This window comes from Podarcis bocagei (assembly GCF_964188305.1).
Source record: "Podarcis bocagei genome assembly, chromosome: 14".
In the NCBI taxonomy this organism is placed as follows: Eukaryota; Metazoa; Chordata; class Lepidosauria; order Squamata; family Lacertidae; genus Podarcis; species Podarcis bocagei.
In genome coordinates this window covers 28,330,376-28,346,899 of record NC_138139.1, presented here as the reverse complement: position 1 = coordinate 28,346,899, position 16,524 = coordinate 28,330,376, and the positions used below count along the sequence as shown (strand labels likewise).

The following is a 16,524-nucleotide window of genomic DNA, read 5'->3' as shown; positions in this document are numbered from 1 at the left end:
TGCCTGAACCCAGAAAAGTTCGCTCACATAGCAGGAAACCAAGGTGAATGTAGGCGTTGTTGTTGTTGTTGTTGTTGTTGTTGTTGTTGTTGTTGTTGTTGTTGTTGTTTTTAATTCAACTTACACACCGCCCTATACCTGGCGGTCTCAGGGCGTTTCACTACAAGACCACAACATATAAAATCAAACCCAAAGCAGTAACCCAATAACACCCCCCAAAAAGCCATATTCTAAAAGGGTGTTGGATTAAAATGGAAGGCCTGGTTAAAAAGGAATATTTTTGCCTGGAGCCTAAAGGTGTATAATGAAGGTGCCAGGCAAACTTCCCAGGGGAGAGCATTCCACAGACAGGGAGCCACTGCAGAGAAGGCCCGTTTTCATGTTACCACCCTCCAGACCTCTTGAGGAGGAGACACACGAAGGAGGGCCTCAGAAGATGGTCTCACGGGCCGGGTAGGTTCATATAGGAAGAGGCAGTCCTTGAGGTAGGTGTAGTGAACACCTGAAATATCAATGCTAAGTGTTGTTTGTCCAGATGGAATCATGTATGGCTTTAACTAAAGGGAAGAAGCTAGTTCAGTTCATGAACAGCAAAACCTGGGCTTCCTTTTTAAGGAAGGGTGGAACAGCACAGGACAAAGGTTCCCATGTTCCTGGTCTGAAGCCTTTAGAGCACAGACTGAACATTGGGAAGCAAAGAGGGGGAAAGATCATTGAATTGGATAGGTCTTTGTGCAGCTGCCTGTTTTGCGACTTTGACCAGTGATGCAGATCTGAGCATCTTTCCAGGCAGCCCTTCAGACTACCGAGGTAGCATTGTGGTCAGTGAGGGCATTGTTTTGCTTGTGAGGATCAGATGTACACAACAGGAGTTCCCCCCAAATGTCTTCAGCATATACTTGCTTTCCCCACCACTCTTTCCTTCCAGTCTTGTCATGTTTATTAGATGCCTCACCAGTTCTCAGTGAGAAATTCAGTCTGTATGTGATTAAAAAAGAAAGAAAGAAAAAAGCAAAGGTAACTGTTCTGGCCTATAAGAACATCTACCTTGGGGCAACCCATTTCTTAGGCAAACCAAAATGTCACTAAATAGTGTCTGGCTTTTGAGTTCCACAGAACAATTCATCAGTCTAAGTGGTAAACAATGTGGATGGGTGGAGGAACAATAGGCTGGTGGTATAGCCCTTTGTGTCTACATCTGGTCAGAGTCTGAAGATGGAGAATGAGAGGCCCAAGTCGAGACTAGGAGCATCAGAAGTTGCCTTGTACCAACTGGGACCCATTGGTCCATTGCCTACACTGACTTACAGCAGATCTCCAGGGTTTCTTCCCCAGGAAATGCAGAGATTAAAGCTGGGACCTTCTGCATTCAAGACACATGTTCTTCTACTAAGCTATGGCAACAATCTGGCTGAGGGCAGGACATGTAGCACTGTCCTCCAACACCTCATTGCCACCCTTCTGCATCTTGCGTCTGAGGCCTCTGCCTCACTTTGCCTAATGGTAGGACCGGCCCTGTTCAAATAAGGTTTTGTTAGGGGCCTTGGAGGTTACTGGTTGCACCAAGGCATATTGGGAAGAAGGAACATATAATGGAAGATCCCCCATCTCCTTGTGTGTGTTCCATGGCAGCTGAACGTGTGAATGGATTCCCAGTAACAAACCTTCTCTTTGAGGTGGTGTGAAAGTTTTATCTGTGATGTTAGATCTGTGGAGACATTGCCATCTTTGTGTAATGGGTGTGTATGTGAGAGAGAACAAACTCCGAAAGCTCCTTCCCTTCTCCTCAAATGCCTAAAATGAACCCCATGCAATAAAATAAGGAGCTAAGGATTCTTGTTTTTACCCCAAAAGCAAAAAAGAAAAAAGAAAAAAAAGGAAGAAGCCATTGTAAACCCACCATGACTCACAAAGTATGAATCACTAAACAAACAAGCCATCTATACTACAAAACCAACAGACGTATGTTTCGCTACCAAATGATCCAGGATCCCAGCAATTGCGGTGCCACTGTCAGCCAGCTCTGCTAGATGTGAAATTGGCAGGAGGCAGACGCAGTGGAAAAGAGAGCAAAGCCACAGCGTGATGTTAAGAGGGAAACCAGATGACCATCCCTGAAAGGCAGCCTGCAAAGATTCCAGAATTCCAGCGAGAGGGAAAGCAAAGGCACCATCACACAGCTGAATGGCAAACGGAGAAATTCTGGGCTGTGGAGGGAAGATGGTTATAATAACAGCTCTTACAAATCCTGGCATCCGACCAAGTATTTAAAGAGGAATTTAAGCTCACTGAGCATCTCGGATTCTTTCTTTGGTGTCTTTCCCCCCAAAGATACTTTTTTAAGAAATTCCCTCAGATAACTTATGTGTGTCATATAAATAAAAATCTGCTGTCTTGGTTGTATAAGATGTGGAATCCATGAGAAATCCCAAACTGGTTCTGTAAATGCCATGAGCCTGAAGTTTGGGCCTCCTTTGGGTGTAAGCGTTGGCGGCCAGCAGGCTGAGACGGTGTTACTCACCTGGCTTCCCAATACAGAATACACCAAGTAGGGAAGGGACAAGGTGGCAGGGAGGTTGGTGCAGTGGCAGAGCCCATATCACAGGGACCTCCCACTACCTTGCCTCCCCACAGCCCAAGATGCTTTGCCACCAGCCATCACTGCCTCTTCCTCCTCCTCTTCTGCTGCTGCCACCATGGCCTGAAGCGACTGGAGACAGCCCAGGGTAGTTCCAGTGCTGAATGAGTCTGGAGAGAGGAGCAGGCGGCAGTGCAGGGGGAGGGGAATGGCCCTCATCCCCACCAAAGTTGTCCTTCAGAACATCTGCAAGGGCTCTTGTACTGGTGGGTGGGTGAGTTTCGCACAACAGAGCATCTCAGTGTAGCAGTCGAGCTGGTAGAAATTCAAAATGTGACAGATTAAGCCATCTATCACTCAACCAAGTTACCAGCAGCCTCTTGTGCAACAACATTCTGTCAGCAGAACAAACAGCCCCCCCCCCCAGACGGAATTCACCGGAACTCAGTTCCAGCACTTGTCAGGTGGGCACCATGGCCATTATAAAAGAATAAGGGAGGTGTTCATGATGAGTTCTGGCACCTCTTTTTCTAGAAAAATAGCACTGGGAACAAGTATACCACTAAGTGACTTTAACTTAGCACTCTGTTGGATGGCTTGGGGGGTGCCCTCTTGCTTGTTCCACCTCCCTCAGAAATTCAGGATAGTGGTGACCCAGGAGAGGGCCTTCTCTGTGGCAGCCCCTTAGTTGTGGAACTCCCTCCCGACAGAGGTGTGTCTGGCTTCGTCACTATTCAGCTTTTGGTGAAGGCTGAAGACACACCTCTCTCTCCTCTGGTTTTTGATCCCCGAGATATGTGTTTTCAGGGCCCACCATATTCCTGTGACTGTAATCTGCTTTAACTCTTTTTCAATTCTGGATTTCAAATTGTTGCAGTCCGCCCTGGGACTTATTGGTGAAGGGCAGGTGATACTGCTTATACTACTATAACTACATTAGTAATACAACCCCTGGAGGGCATCAGATTGAGGAAGGCTGATTTAGAGGGATTTTGAGAGCGGAAGAGAGGTGGCTGGTCTCTTTCTATTGTGTCTGTGCATGTATAAAAGATCTGAGCAGGGCTTTCGGGGGCAGACAGCCAAGAGTTACACATTTGGAGGAGGGGGGTTCAAATATAACCAAGGTAGTGGAAAGTCTAAAAAGAAGGAATCCAGATTCCCAAATTCCAAGGGAGGGGGTGGGAGACGTAATTTGCACCGCTCCAAAATCCAGCCAGCGCATTAGATCATCTTCTCTCTTCATTGTCTTTCCAGATCGGCAATTTGAGTTCATTCCTTCCTCATTAAGTGACCTTGGCTTTCCCCCACCCTTCAAAATAAGCCTCCTTTTTCTTTCGAAATGAGCCCAGCCACAGTCTGTTGGTATCGAACCAGGTTGCATTGGACAATGCCACTTGCTTTTTCTGTTGTTTTTATGTTGTAGCTACTGAAGTGGTCTGAGACATTTTTGACAGGTGTGCTGTCTGTTGAAACTTGCGTATGGAATGCAGACCCCCACATACGTGCTGGTAACGTAAGCGGCTCCGTTGGCAAGGGTCAATGCAGGGGATTCTGACACAAGCCTGGATCAGTTGGAGTTGCCACTGGCATACAGCACAGAGATAAGAAATCCAGAGTGATAATCCACTTGTATGGAGGTGGAACTTTGTGACCCCTTATGATGTCCCTCTCTCCTTACGTGGGCAGAAGGGAGAGTTGCTCATATTTTAAAAATGGAGAAATCCAGGACTTTAGCGTGGCTGTGAGCAGGCAACAGCCTGTTGTGTCCTGCCCCTGAACATAGGAAGCTGCCTTATACTGCATCAGACCCAGAGGTCCATCTAGCTCAGTGTTGTTAACTTTTTAAAAACCTTTATTAACATTGTTAACAACCCCAAAGTGCAGTAACAGGGTATTACATCATACCTTATACAAAACCAACAAACAGTAACTATTAAGAAATAGAAATGGTGACATCCCTATTTTCTGAGCTGGCGTGGATGGTGAATGCTGAGCATCTAAGCCTGAAGCATAGGAAATAAAATCCCACCACATAACATAAAAGCAGCCTGGATCCACCATCCCCCTGGAAACACATAGTTCATATGTATTTTTTTCTCTGCAATAGCCAAAGTCCATAAGTTCTTATACCACAAAGACAGATGTGGTTTTTCAAGGTTTTCCATCGCTGGGCTACTGAAATCCTAGTTGCATCTCACTCACATCCATGTCCCAAGCTCTGCAGAGCGACAAGCTTTCATGCTGTCCAACCACATATTCAGTAATGTCAGTTGTGAGGAAGCCCAAACAAGTGATTTAAATATTTTAGAGATTTCTTTATATACTGGGGACCAGAATAACAAAACCCAAAGCCATTTCCACTGAAGATGTAAAGGTAAAGGTAAAGGGACCCCTGACCATTAGGTCCAGTCTTGACCGACTCTGGGGTTGCGGCGCTCATCTCTCTTTACTGGCTGAGGGAGCCGGCGTACAGCTTCCGGGTCATGTGGCCAGCATGACTAAGCCGCTTCTGGCGAACCAGAGCACCACACGGAAACACCGTTTACCTTCCCACTGGAGCGGTACCTATTTACTGTATCTACTTGCACTTTGACGTGCTTTTGGACTGCTAGGTTGGCAGGAGCAGGGACCGAGCAACGGGAGCTCACCCTGTGGCGGGGATTTGAACCGCCAACCTTCTGATCGGCAAGTCCTAGGCTCTGTGGTTTAACCCATAGCCCCACCCGCGTACCAACTGAAGATGTGTTCATTCATAATTCCATTTTATCCAAATTCTGTATTAATCTGAGGTATGTTCAGGTGATATAATAGTCATCTTCAGATCTCTGAGACACCATCCCATGAAAGATGGAGAAAGCTAATTTTCTGCTGCTCTGGAGGGTAGGACCCAAATCAATGGATTCAAGTTACAAGAAAGGAAATTCAGACTAAACATCAGGAAGAACTTTCTGACAGTAAGAGCCATTCAACAGTGGAACAGAAGGTGGTGGACTTGTCTTGATTGGAGGTTTTAAAACAGGGTTAGATAGTCACCAGTCAGGGAATCTAGCTGTGATTCCTGCATTACAGGGAGTTGGACTAGATGACTCTTGGAGACCCTTCCAACTCTACAATTCTATGATTCTGTGATGCCATATAATCAGAAATAAGATGGCAGATTTATTCAGACAGCTTTTTTGTCCTCATTCTTGGGGTTTCCTAGTGTTGCAAGGCAGAAGACCTACTGAAGATCTTTGGGGGGAAGGAGTGGGGCTGAGCAGCTGAAACTCACTCAGGCTACGATGGAAGCAGGTCTCCTACCTACTCAAGCATCCATCTGGGTTACGAGGGTGGCTCTTGGTGGATCACTGGCCCCAAACCATTGGACTGAGTTCTAAAGATCAGGCTTTCAGCTCTCAAAGGGCTCGTCTCGTTTCTTTTCTCCCACCCCAACCTTTCTTTTCTCTGACAGTTCCATTAAAGTTGGATTTCCTCTTCCCCCAGTCATCTTGCTCGCCTGCAGCTCCAGGAAAAGGAAGAGTCTGCCTGGCTTCCTCTCCTCTCCTCGAGCTTCTGCTGCACATGTGTGTTTCCAAATGCTGACGTGACCATTTTCTAATTCTGAAAGATCATCTTTTAAAAATAAAAAAGTCCAACCTAATTGCATACTTTACCCTCGGATATTTTGCAACAGCCCATTTTTCATCCTGAAAAGAAATGGCATCTCCTCATGAGAGCAAAGCGGGCGGTGAATATGAAACTCACCCTGAACCCTGGAAGGTGAAATGAGTTTTTATGTGCAAGGCTGGCCTGCCCTGATTTGATTACTGTTGCTGAAGTATGTGACAGCTGTCCAGGTCATGAGAGGCCTGTCCCCTCCCCCAAATGTGAAGGTTTTTGGGGTTTTTTTTAAGAGAAAAGGTGAATAAGAGGAAACATTTATGTATCTTTATACAGTGGTACCTCAGGTTAAGAACTTAATTCGTTCCGGAGGTCCATTCTTAACCTGAAACTGTTCTTAACCTGAGGTACCACTTTAGCTAATGGGGCCTCCCGCTGCCACCGCACGATTTCTGTTCTCATCCTGAGGTAAAGTTCTTAACCCGAGGTATTATTTCTGGGTTAGCGGAGTCTGTAACCTGAAGCATCTGTAACCTGAGGTACCACTGTAGAGCACACAGATGAATTGTGGAACTTGTTCCCACAGGACACAGTACCTTCCAACATTTCTCAGATGAAAATAGGAATGCCCTAGTCCACAAAAACAACAACAATTTTATTATTATCTGACTTGGTTGTCCCGGTCACAGTGGGTGGCTTCCAATAGATATAAACACATAAAAAAACATTAAAAACCTTTCCTATACAGGGCTGCCTTCAGATAAGTATACAGTGGTACCTTGTTTTGAGTCCAGGATCCATTCTGGAGCCCCAGACACTCGACAAAAGGGACTCTTGACAAAGTGCTGCTCTGCACATGCGCACGGAGCGGTTTGCGCTTCTGCACATGCGTGAGCTGCAAACCCAGAAGTAACCTGTTCTGGTACTTCCAGCTTTGCCGCGGACATTGGCCGAAATGGACGCTCGACGGGGCTGACACTCGCTGAGGTATTACTGTATAGTTACTTATCTCCTTGGCTTGAGGGTCACACAACTTCATACCCTCCAACGTTTCTCCAATTAAAACAGGGACATCCTGAGGAAAGACAGGACATTCTGGGATCAAATCAGAAACCAGAACAGCTTCTGTAAATCCGGGACTGTCCCTGGAAAATAGGGACACTTGGAGGGTCTGCAGTAATGGCCACCAACTTGGATGGCTTTAAAAAACAATGAGACAAGTTCCTGGAGGAGAAGGCTATGAATGGTTGCTAGCTAGAATAGCTGTGCTCTTCCCCCACAGTTTGAGGCAGTAATGTCTCTGTAGTTGCTGGAAACTACGGGAGGGGAGTGGGCTCTGAGTCTTGTGTTCATGCTTGCTGGTTTCCCACAGGCATTTAGTTGGCCCCTGTGATAACAGGATGGATGATTAGATGGACCATTGAGCTGATCCAACAGGCTCTTCTTATGTTCTGCAAAGGCAACACAGAGACTGAGGGAGCAGGAAGCTGACGGGAATGGGCTTGGACTGGTTGTAAGTAAGGAGGCAGGCAGGTGGGGGGTGGTTGAGAACAGAGGGAGGCTGGTGGGGCTGTGCCCCACTCTCCTGAAAGTACCAGCCCTCGCTGCCTAGCACTCTTCAGTGTGTGCATTACATCTCTCGGTCTCTTCTCTCTCTAATCCTTAAAATGGCACAGAGAGGCTTCATGGCTGAGCAGGAATCTCAAAGAGGCCCAATCCAGCCTGAGAGCCGCAGGGCTCCCAGGCCTGTGTTGTTGGTTACCTCACAAGCTCGGAGGAGCTGGTGGCAAACCCTCCTATACTTTGGGTAATCACAGGAGCAGACATGACGTCCTCTGTCTTACTGTAATGTGAAAAAAAGGGAAAGGGACTCTGGGGAAGCCGCATCAAATCTGCTCTGAAGATTTACAGCAATAATTGTGCTGATCTGGAAAAGGAGTTAGTCATTTCCCCAGCTTTCTTGGCTGTCAGTCTTTGGTGGTCTGGCTTGCGACTGGATGCATCAGTTTGGGGTTTGAAAGGGGGAGCGGGAGAAGGAGAAGGAGGGTAGGTAGGATAGACTATTATTATTATTATTATTATTATTATTATTATTATTATTATTATTAGGTTGCATCCAATGTTAGGCCTACTCAGAGTTAACCCATTGAAGTTAATGGACACAACTAATTTTGGTGGGTCTACTCTCTACATAGGACTTAATTGGATACAGCCCTTTATTATCTTAATGTTGTTGTTATTTAATTTTTGTTGTTGCAACTTTTACACACACAAAAACATATCTGTGCAAAGAGAATGAGAAAATGAACCTAATAACAAAATAAACAAGATAGGGTTAGCTATATGAATTGCACCGCCGCCCACCCCCACCCCCACCCCACAGTCTTGGTAGATGTTCAGAAGTGCAAAACCGAGTGGCGATTTTAGCCTCATTTCTTGTTCAACACAGAATTGCATGGTCAAGGGCTTCTTGAACTACAGATGGGGAAAGGGGCTATGTGGGCTTTAATATATATTTATGCCTCCATGTGGAAGAATCTGTGTTGCACATCAGAGACGGTTTACAGAGGGGGAGCAGGCTGTATTAGCCTTTTGCATCAAAAGGAGCAAAGAGTCTTATGACACTTTAACAACTAGCAAATTAATAATAATGATGATTGTAAATTCCTTTTATTTTGTTTTTTTTTAAATGATTTTAATGCTGTAACCCACCCAGGGACCTTAGGGTGGAAGGCTGATAATAATAATAATTTATAACAGTTATTTAATAAATGAAGAATGAATGAATGAATTGCAGCATTAGCTTTCATGAAACACCGGCCACTTCATCATGCATTCAGCGTAATCCAGAGTTGCAGGGTCCCATATGGATGGGAGGAGGAGTTGTTGTTTTTTTAAAAAAGTGAGGTAAGAGAAAAATGAAATGCAGGAAAGTTCAGAGAGTGATGTTTCCATACTTTAACAGCAGCCATTCCCAAGGCTATGAAAGGGACAGAATAGGGTCCCGCTTTTCAAAAGGATATGAAAATCTTTGTGAATCACCCTGCTGCCCTCCCAGCCCAGTTCAGCTCAGGACTTAATATTCTACATAGGAAGGAACTCTAGAAATAACAAAGCATTGCCAGAACTGAACTGTTGTTCCTGAATTTGTTTCAAATTGCGGGAGCCAAAGAGATTTTCGACAGAATGCTCTCGCACATATTTTTCCCCACTCTGGAAATTCTGGATCGCCAAAGAAATTGGTTTTGTCTCCTGCTTGGATTGTGGTTTATTGTCATTTCAGTGCTCACTGCAAACTACAAGTCCCATTGTATTCTCCCATGAAAGCAAAGGAGGATTCATTGGCTTCCATAGGCCTTCCTTCTGTAGTAAACACAACTGATATTTCCCATCGCATATGGACTTAATCATACAATTATAGAATTGTAGCATGGGGGGGTTCCCCAAGGGTCATCTAGTCCAACCCCTGCAAAGCAGGAATCTCGGCTAGATCACATATAACAGATCTCTGCTATTTTTTTTAATTGATTTTATCATAAATATATTGATTTTATCAAAAACATATGGACACACTAAGACAGGGCTTGGCAAGGTTTTACCTGCCTAGGCTGGTAAAGTCCCACGGAGATCTCTCCATGGGCCAGATTGTGTGCATGATTTCCAGCATCTGGGCATGCGCAGACACAATTTCCGGTGCCTGGGAATGCACAGATGCGATTTCTGGTGCTGCGGAAGCGAGTCTACGTGCCGTGCCAGTTTAGCACAGCACACGGGGACTAGCCAAGCAGGTGGCTCAGTTCGGGGGTGGCTCGTGGGCCAGTTAAATTTCCCCCAATGGGTTGCTTGCAGCCCATGGGGCACAGGTTGACGACCCCTGCACTAAGACATAACCAAACAAACAATAACAACTATACATGGAGCATATTCAGTATAAAAAAAAAATTACAGAGATGCAGTTACATGTAGTTAAGTTTTTAAGATGAGTCTCTATAGCCCAGCCACATTGAGGAGTGAATGATGGGAGGAGTACTTATATGACTCTCCATCTTTATATATTCAAAAAATGGAGACCTCTGTTTAAAAACCTCCAATGAAGGAGAGTCCACCACCTTCTGAAGTAGTCCATTCCACTGTAGTTCACTCCACTACTAAACAGTCAGCTTGACATTGATACCAGGAAAAGTCCTAGAACAGATAATTAAACTGTTGGTCTATGAGCACTTAGAAAAAGGATGTGATTATTAAGACCCAGCATGGGTTTCTCAAAAACAAGTCAGGCCAGACAAATCTCATTTCTTTATCGGATAGAGTTACAAGCTTGGTGGATCAGGGGAATGCTGTAAATGTAGAGTATCTTGATTTCAGTAAGGCTTTGGACAGAGTCCTCCATGATATTCTTGCGGGAAGCTGGTAAAAAGTGGGATATACAAGATAACTGTTAGGTAGATTTGGAGCTTGTTGACTGACCAAACCCAGAGTGTGCTCACTAATGCTTCCTCATTATCCTGGGGAAAAATGACAAGTGGGGTGCCGCAGGGTTCTGTCCTGGGCTTGCTGTTGTTCAACACCTTTATAAATGACTTGGACAAAAGAATTGAGGGAATGCTCATCAAATTTGCAGTTGACACAAAATTGAGAGGGGTAACTAATGCCACAGAAGACAAAATCAGGATTCAATCTAACCAAGGCAGAATAGAGTGGTAATATGACTTTCCTTGATCTGGACACTATACTTCTTTTGATGTAGCATAGCTGGTGTAGCATTAGCTGGTGTGTTTTGTTTTGTTTTGTTTTGTTTTTGCTGCTGCATCACACTATTGATCCATCAACCATTCTATGCAGTATTTTTGGTTCTGAAACACTGATATCATAATGCAACTCATGATTGCCTCCAATGGGTGTTTTTTGTTGGGTTTAGCAAAGCAGCCCTTATCAATGTATCATAACCCCAATGTAGCTGGCACGTGGGGCTGTTTAACTGTAGGAGCATTCCCCCAACTCTCTGCTCTCCAGACGTTCTGAACTACAACTCCCATCAACCCCTGCCAGCCTGTCTTGAAGAACCCATTTTATAGATCAGCTCCCACCCTCTCAAAGCAGTATAAAGAAATGATTCAAAGAAGCTTCCATATGCCAAGCAGTGAATTAAGAGATGCACCCCTCAGAAGATGCTATGTAATTAGAATTATCCCTTCCAAGCCCAAAGCCACAGTCACTGAGAACATCTGTTTAGATTACAGTTGTGTCAGATTTGGATGAGAGGGCTTGATTTAAAACAGGAAGAAAACACTCATTATGACTTGGGGAAAGAAAGCAAAGTCACCTCATTGCTTGTTAAAGATTAAAGAGAATATTTTTGTGGGGATTATCCCATTGGGGAAACATATTTTTTTTAACCTAAGGAAAGGTATGAGCTGCAAGAAGGCAACCAGCTGGAGCCACTTGGTAGAGCATCTGCTTTGCAATCAGACAGTCCCAGGTTCAATGCCCAGTTTCACCAAGTAGGGGCCAGAAATGTCCCCTGTCAGAAACTACAAAGTGCTGCTGCCAGTCAGTGTAGACAATACTGAACTAGATGGACCCAGTGGTCTGAATTGGCAGTTTCCTGTGTTCCTGAATTGCCAACAAAATGAGAAGAAAGGTCTTCCAGGAAATGGCATTGTATTGTGCACATCCTCTGCGGAAATACCTATTTCATTCTCGATGTAAACAATTCAGTTAAAAAAAAGAGATGCTTAAGCAGCGGTGAGGAGACCTTTGACCCTTCAGATGTTGCTAGACTACAACTCCCATCATCCCTGCCCATGCTGCCTGCTGGGGCTGATGGGAGTTGGAGCCTGCAACATACGGAGACCCACAAGTTAGCAAACCCTGCTGCAGTCTACCAGCTGGAGGGCCACAGATTCTTAGAGCATGGAGTTGTAGTAACCAGGTGATACCAGCCCTTTTTGCCATGGATGGGGCAGAAGGTGGAGCCAAATTGCAGTCTTCATGCCAGAGATGGGGTGGACAAATCCACCAATTCTGGTTTCTCTGTTTTCCAGTCTTAACTCCAGTTTTTCACATTTCCACATCAGTTTGCAAATTACTGTTGTCTTTGTCCATGGAGTTTTCTTGGCAGGGATACTGGAGTGGCTTGCAGGTTCCTACTCCAAATGGATCACGTTTGGTCAAAACTCTCCATTATGGCCTGTCCATCTTGGGTGGCCCTGCATGGCATAGCTCATAGCTTCTCTGAGTTATTCAAGCCCCTTCGCCACGACAAGGCAGTGATCCATGAAGGAGCGGTGCTGGAGGAGACTCTTGAGAGTCCCATGAACTGCAAGAAGATCAAACCTCTCCATTCTGAAGGAAATCAGCCCTGACTGCTCACTGGAAGGACAGATCCTGAAGCTGAGGCTCAAATACTTTGGCCAGCTCATGAGAAGAGAAGATTCCCTGGAAAAGACCCTGATGTTAGGAAAGATTGAGGGCACAAGGAGAAGGGGACGACAGAGGACGAGATGGTTGGACAGTGTTCTCGAAGCTACGAACATGAGTTTGACCAAGCTGCAGGAGGCAGTGGAAGACAGGAGTGCTTGGCATGCTCTGGTCCATGGGGTCACGAAGAGTCGGACATGACTAAATGACTAAACATTTGCAAATTACTGTTTTTAAAAAACCCTGTTGAAAATTCATCAGCACTGTACTGCAAAATTCTCCTAATATATATGCAATTCTCTCTAAATTATGCATTTTTGTATGGCATTTCCACCAATATATGCACTTTTGTGCACATTTTACCATTCTGTATGTATTTTGGTACACATTAATTGCCTGGAGAACTATACTGCAAAATGTAGAGAAGCGCAAATTTCAAAGGACGGCTGTGTTTCAGTAAGTGTGAATTAGGTTGATTTGCATTTACATGTGAACTGAATCAGATTTCTTCCCCATCCCTAATATGCTTGCTTGCACCTGCTCATTCTTTCTTAGAAATGAAATGCTGGTTTTCCCCATTCTGAAATGGAAATAACTGGGTCCTCATCCATCAATCCTGGCTTCTTTTCCCTGTCAATATGAGCCTAGACATTGCCAGGCCTGAACAAGGAAAGGCTAATTTGTTTTCCACATGGCGTCAGTCTGGTTTCACAGGTGTTAGTTAGCACAGCTCAGACGTTGTTTTCTGACTTTGTGGTCATGGGGCGGCCTGTATAGCAACTCTTCCAAGCTTGTTTTCTCACAAGGCCTGTGGCTCTTTTCATCTTGCAAAACCCCAAAACCTCTTTCCCAAACCACAAACAGTTCCTTCACTAATAAGGCTGTAAAAAGTGGCAGGGAGGACCATGTTTCTGTGCACACCGACTTGGGAGCAATTGAAATCAGTTTGGCTTGATTCCAAGTAAACAGGCATAAGCTTGGGCTCAAGGCTCGGAGAGGGCCTGAGCTTGGAACTGGAGTGGAAAAACCCTAAACAATGGAAAAGCAAACTACTTTGTGCTTATAAGGGAAGGGAAAGTGGGAATTAAAAACGAAAGATGGTTACAAAGGAGAGCCACAATTATGACCTGTATGGTACATAGAATCATAGAATTGCAGAGTTGGAAGGGACCCGAGGGTCACATTTTGCATCTTTAGTTGCGATTCCTGCATTGCAGAGGGTGGACTAGATGACTCTTTGGGTTCCTTCCAACTCTTGAATTCTGTGATTCATTTTCTGTACACAGACGAAAAGAATACCTTGCCAACAAAGGTCCGTATAGTTAAAGGTATGGTTTTCCCAGTAGTGATGTATGGAAGTGAGAGCTGGACCATAAAGGAGGCTGATTGTCGAAGAATTGATGCTTTTGAATTCTGGTGCTGGAGGAGACTCTTGAGAGTCTCTTGAACTGCAAGAAGATCAAACCTCTCCATTCTGAAGGAAATCAGCCCTGAGTGCTCACTGGAAGCACAGATCCTGAAGCTGAGGCTCCAATACTTTGGCCACCTCATGAGAAGAGAAGACTCGCTGGAAAAGACCCTGATGCTGGGAAAGATTGAGGGCACAAGGAAAAGGGGACGACAGAGGACGAGATGGTTGGATAGTGTTCTCGAAGCTACCAGCATGAGTTTGACCAAACTACGGGAGGCGGTGGAAGACAGAAGTGCCTGGCTTGTTCTGGTCCATGGGGTCACAAAGAGTTGGACATGACTAAACAACTGAACAACAACAACAAAAAGAATCACCTGAGACAGGCAATAGGATGACTACATGCTCCACTGCAATTGCGGGAAAGACAGCTGTAAGGGCTATTTCTAAAATTCATCATACAGTACGTTTAAGAAACAGATTCATTTGATATATTATACTGCAAGGAAACCTTTGCATAAGAATGTTTTACAGCAGCACCTGCGTCCCTGTACTGATCTGAACACAACAGGCACTTGTGGAAATGCAGGTTCAAGACCCCAAATCACAATGCTGTCTATTTTATTTTATGGGAAAGCTGGCTGAGCCAGGGGGGTTGGAGCCGGGGGGTGGAATTGACTGAAAGTGATAAGCCCCTAATGTCCCTTTTCAAATCCAGCCTATAAAGGCAATATAACACCCTGCCCTGGAATTCTCTTTGCAACGCCCATTGGAAGAATTCCAATTTTTGCTCAAGTCTTGTGGATTTTTAGAGGCCCATTCCAAGAGAGCAGCCATGTTGTTCCATATCACTGAAGAAAGAGGTATTGTACCAGAAAGGCTGGGGAGTGAATCTCACACCCACACACCAGTGCACTTAATACTTACTATTTAATGTGTGTGTGTGTGTGTATGTGTGTGTGTGTGTGTGTCTATCTATCTATCTATATCCCACCTTTCTCCCAAGCTGGGATTCAGTTGCAGCTTCCAACACTTACAATCATTCCAAAACACAGATTTTTAAAAAATCAAACTAGTTAAAAAATAGTTAAAATACATCAGTTAAGCACACGATACCCCAGTATATGCAATTTTGTACACATTGCTTGGCTGGAGAACTGCGTCGCAAAATTCGGAGAAGCTGGGAATTTCCAAGAACCGTGTGAAATCAATAGTAGAGTGAAGATAACATATTGCTTCAGATAGTGTGAATTGAGTAAGTTCACCTTTAAATGGAAACTCAATTGAATCCAGGGGTGGGTGGGTAGGTGTTGGCAACCCCCTCCTTTCCAACCAAACCCATTGAAACCCTCCTTGCGACCCACTCCCTTTCTCAGCTCTCATTTGCCGCCCAGCCCCATCTTGAATAAATTAGTGGCTCCAGAGCTGCTGCCGGAGATTAACTGTTCCATTGATTGCAAAGAACGAGCTGATCTTCTGTTGTTTCATGTCTGCTTTTCCAAAAATACCCGTTTCTTTTTTCTCTCCCTGGTGTCTTTCACATTAATCATACATATTTTTTGGGAAATGCAATATACGTGTGTATTTTAAACATGTGTAACTGTATAGCTCTTTCCCCCATCGGTTTATTATTTCAGTGAGCAGCTGATTAGATGTAGAATCGAAATGCCAATGAAATTCAGAAGCTTTTTGCATTTTGGCTGCTGTTATTGTTCACTTCTGCCCGTGACTCCAGGAACCAGGCCTGTCTTCTTTTGTAGACAAAGGAATATTTAGGAATAAGTGACAGTTGCAAGACAGAGCAGACGTCAGTGAAATTTGCCCTGGAGGGCATAGAGACCTTGTCCTCAGCCAGACACAGTTCTTCAGCCTTTGACACATTGACACCATGCATTTAAAGTGCTTTGCTATCACTTTAATTGCTATGACAATAAAGATATTATTATTATTATTATTATTATTATTATTATTATTATTATTATTATTATTAAATACCTGGGATCTGCAGTTTGTTAAGGGTGCTAATAGTTGTTAAAGTAAAGGTAAAGGGACCCCCCTGACCATGAGGTCCAGTCGTGGCCGACTCTGGGGTTGCGGCACTCATCTTGCTTTACTGGCTGAGGGAGCCGGCGTACAGCTTCCAGGTCATGTGGCCAGCATGACTAAGCCGCTTCTGGCGAACCAGAGCACCACACGGAAACGCCGTTTACCTTCCCACCGGAGTGGTACCTATTTATCTACTTGCACTTTGACATGCTTTTGAACTGCTAGGTTGGCAGAAGAAGGACCGAGCAATGGGAGCTCACCCTGTCGTGGGGATTCGAACCGCCGACCTTCTGATCGGCAAGTCCTAGGCTCTGTGGTTTAACGCACAGCGCCACCCACGCGCGTGGTCCTTATTCGCCTCGCAGAGCTACATTTCCTAGAGTTCCCTGCAGGCCTTCCCTGAGCGTAGATGCTGAAAATGGGTCCCTCTGGCTTCAAAGTCCAAAGAGACAAAATAAGAAAAGTGCTTTTC

General features: G+C 44.9%; 1 protein-coding gene across 1 annotated transcript in view; it reads left to right on the top strand.

The window, feature by feature from the left end:
- The window catches only part of ITGA11 (integrin subunit alpha 11), a 96,347-nt gene that overhangs the window by 13,292 nt on the left and 66,531 nt on the right, over window positions 1-16,524 (top strand). The window lies entirely within an intron of this gene.